Source organism: Leiobunum rupestre, chromosome 10 (genome assembly GCF_980474605.1).
Source record: "Leiobunum rupestre chromosome 10, qqLeiRupe1.1.hap1, whole genome shotgun sequence".
Taxonomy (NCBI): domain Eukaryota; kingdom Metazoa; phylum Arthropoda; class Arachnida; order Opiliones; family Sclerosomatidae; genus Leiobunum; species Leiobunum rupestre.
In genome coordinates, this window is record NC_143393.1 from 49,333,665 (window position 1) to 49,338,036 (window position 4,372).

Sequence of the window (4,372 nt, forward strand, 5' to 3'; positions counted from 1 at the left end):
TCAAGGTCGTAAAGCGATTGGCTGTAAATGGGTCTTTAAAGTAAAATACAACCAAGTTGGCGAAGTAAACAACTATAAAGCACGCCTCGTCGCTATAGGGTATTCACAACGATACGGTGAGGACTTCGACGAGACGTATACTCCAGTCGCCAAACACGACACTTTCCGCATCCTTCTCGCTGTCGCTGCGTCAAAGGGAATGACCGTAAAGCACTTCGATGTCAAGACAGCGTTCCTGTACGGTGACATAGAAGAAGATCTCTATTTATACCAACCACCAGGTTTCGTTACGAAGGGAGAAGAGCATAAAGTCTGTAAACTTCGGAAGAGCATATACGGACTGAAGCAGTCAGAGAGGGCGTGGAATAAAAAGGCCAACGAAAGTCTTATTCACAAAGGTTTCGTTAGAAGTCAAGCTGATCCTGGACTTTATTGTAAGAAGGAGGACGACAATTCCTGGACTTATGTCCTGTTGTACGTTGATGATCTCCTGGTCGCAAGTACCGATGTTCAAACCATCGACGCCCTTCTCATCCAGCTGAACCACCATTTCGAGACAAAGGACCTGGGAGAAGTTACTTACTACCTGGGAGTTCAAATTGAACGTGATGTAGACGGGAGCTTTTCTATTCACCAAACATCAAAGATCAGAAAAATGCTGAAAGATTTCGGCATGGAAGATTCAAAGCCATCAAAGACTCCGATGGATTTAGCATATCCAAAGCTGTTGGGCGACGAAGATGTTCTTCCGAGTAACAACGAGTATCGCAAAGCGATTGGCGTACTTCTACATATAGCTACTGTATCCCGACCAGATATAGCTGCAAGCGTTTGCATGCTATGTAGAAGAGTCTCCAGGCCCCGAGAACGTGACTGGATAGCCGTCAAAAGAGTCATGCGGTATCTCAAAGGAAGCCAAGATGTACAACTACACCTACCATCGTCCGGAGAACTGGTAATTAAGAGATACGTAGATGCTGACTGGGCCGGCGACCACACAGATAGGAAGTCTACCAGTGGCTATCTATTTCAACTGGGTAAATCCACGATAGCTTGGTCAAGTCGCAAACAGACTACAGTTACATTATCGTCCACGGAGGCTGAGTACGTGGCCGCTGCTTATGCTGCCCAGGAAGTTCTTTGGCTCCGACAGATTCTCGAAGACATGGGGTGCGGTTGTACAAGACCGACAGAGCTCTTCGAAGATAACCAGGGGTGTATTAAGATGTGCGAAAACGAGAAGTCGAGTTCCAGAACAAAACATATCGACGTGAAGTTCCACCTATTACGAGATATGCAGGAAAGCGGAATAATCAGCGTCCACTACTGTCCAACTGATGACATGACGGCTGACGTACTGACGAAACCACTACCTAAGGAGAAACTGAAGTATCTCATGGGCAAAGCGGGAATTTCCGGACGCAGTCGAGAAGGGGTGTTGGAGTAGAAGCGCCAGCGTCCGTAAAACAGACCAACTAAAATATATCTTCGTTATGTATTGAATATTTAATATACTAATTTATTTTTTTATTTTATGTATATATACGGTCAAACCTTGTTTTATTATTCAGTCCAGAATAAAGAGTTCGTCATGTTAATCTAGTATTTTACTCTGATTAGTGTAAGCCTAGTAAAATCCTTCAACCTGTTCTGATAAGACACTACGAAATTCATCTTTATAATTAGGTGGTAGCGCCATCTATATTTTGTAAAGTTATATGGCTAAAAATAAATAATTATTAGCTAACTCACCGTAACTTGATTTAAAAAGGATCGTGTTGACAGAATAAAATTATTTTTTAACAACTTCAAAGGTTTGTTTGTTACGAGTAATCATTCATTTCAATTTCGCATCAGATTCGCGAAAAAATTCAATTGTAATATAGTTGCCATCACTAGAGACAGATGCCGCCACGGTAGAAAGACAAAGTTGATAATGTCTCCTTATTGAACGAAAATGGTCCCTCTATTTATTCCCAACTCAATGAATATAACCGTAGAGCTCAAACTTCTACGCTGAATCAGGGAAATTCAGGCTCAGCCTAGTTCCGGGGATAAGCGTAAATGCAGCGCGTGAAAAGGGGGCCCAGACCAGGCTTGGAAATAAGGTTTATTTCTAAACTGGTCTATTTGGCCAGTGACTCCCAACTCTTGAATTATTTAAGTGGTCATGTAAACCAGTTGGTTAATACTACGGTGGATAATTTTGAATTTATAAACTAGAGACTGGACCAGTGAACCCCTAGTTTTTGAATAAAAAAACTGGTCCGAGAAATTAATAAACTGGTCTTTGACCCAGTGACCACCGCTTATTTCCAAGCCTGGCCCAGACTCCTTATCTGCCTATGGGCCAAGGATCTCTAAGTCCGGAGCTGATTGCGTCATCGACTAGGGATTTGGCTCCATTGCTTTGTTCATCAAGTAAAAATCCATGTTGTAGGATACGGTTTTCCAAATGGTTAGATATCTCTGAAACATTGCGTAATAACTTCAAATATTACGGACTGAATTTACAGATATTAAAAACATAAAACCACCAAAAGAAGCCTAAAATGTTTGCGCTAGAATGAACAGAAAATAAAATTTCTGTTTCACAAAGATGAACGTGAAAAATGAAAATCCTCGTTTTAAAGCAAATGGTGGCTCTAGTGTTATACCTGGAATCCTGGATGGTGCTGCATCGAACCTAGTGTATTCTATTCGATTGACTGAGTTTTTGAAAGCTTAATAATTTCCGTATATTTCCAACGAGGCACGCGGCGTCATTGTGTCCCGTATTTAACACATTCACCATCTTATGATCTAGGTTTAAAGTTCAAACTTTGATCGTAAATGATAATTAACATCTTTCCGAAAGAAGAAAATGTTCAAGTGGGAAAAGGAGCACGCCTAATTTAAGTATATCGACAAAGACTATAGTAGATTAAGTAATTTTGAAAGAGTTACGTGTAATGGTCTTCTCCGGTTAAACTGAGAAATCGATGAAGCTTGTCGTCGGGGATAAAACTAAAATATTTGTCGCTGCGGATACGATTAAGTGCGGTATTTTACGGGGTCTTTTTGGTGAAATACGGCACCCCTTCCTTTACGGCTTCTTATCCGGCTGCTAGGAACCTGAAAAGGTGTTTGCAAACTTGAAGCAAACCGCAAATAATCAAAATAACTCAAATATATTATAATAATCAGCTAGGCTAATACCCAAGGCATCACCTTAGGCCTAAGTCATCAAGCGACTTTTGAAGCCTTTAATTCAGGTGACCGGGTTACAATGCGTAGGAAAAGTCTAATAAAATTGCCCGAAAAACGTACCAGCATGCAGCAGTGTGTAGCTACAGTAAGTTTCTTTCAGACGGCGTTCTATTTGGGAATGATTTCATTATAAGCATTGGCAATTGCGGTAAACTCTTAACCGAAGTTTTAATAGTGTTTTTTTTCTGGTTTCCGAACAATCATTTCATAAAGAAAAGGCTATTAACTTTAATTTTGAACGAGTTACGTGTAATGGTCTTCTCCGGTTAAACTGAGAAATCGATGAAGCTTGTCGTCGGGGATAAAACTAAAATATTTGTCGCTGCGGATACGATTAAGTGCGGTATTTTACGGGTTTTTTTTGGTGAAATACGGAAAAACCAATGTAGGGGTTTCTTAGGAGGCACCCCTTCCTTTACGGCTTCTTATCCGGCTGCTAGGAACCTGAAAAGGTGTTTGCAAACTTGAAGCAAACCGCAAATAATCAAAATAACTCAAATATATTATAATAATCAGCTAGGCTAATACCCAAGGCATCACCTTAGGCCTAAGTCATCAAGCGACTTTTGAAGCCTTTAATTCAGGTGACCGGGTTACAATGCGTAGGAAAAGTCTAATAAAATTGCCCGAAAAACGTACCAGCATGCAGCAGTGTGTAGCTACAGTAAGTTTCTTTCAGACGGCGTTCTATTTGGGAATGATTTCATTATAAGCATTGGCAATTGCGGTAAACTCTTAACCGAAGTTTTAATAGTGTTTTTTTTCTGGTTTCCGAACAATCATTTCATAAAGAAAAGGCTATTAACTTTAAAACTGAAAACATCATTAAGAGTGTTAATTTAAAACTTTCTAAGATTAAAATTATAACGACTCTAAAATAGACGTTATTACTATAGAGGTAAATTAAACTTTTCGAAATCATTTTGAAGGTGAACTTTTAAAACAATCATTAAATACGAAGTCTTATCGTATTGGCTTACTATGGCAATTGCGAAATTTCTATTGGTAAATTTATTTTCCAAAATCTAGTTTTCGAATAGTGGAGGTACCAGAGGAAGGGGACTCAAAACGTTGTAAAATTAAGATTACAGTTAGCGTTAGTTTTTACTTTCATTAATTTTAT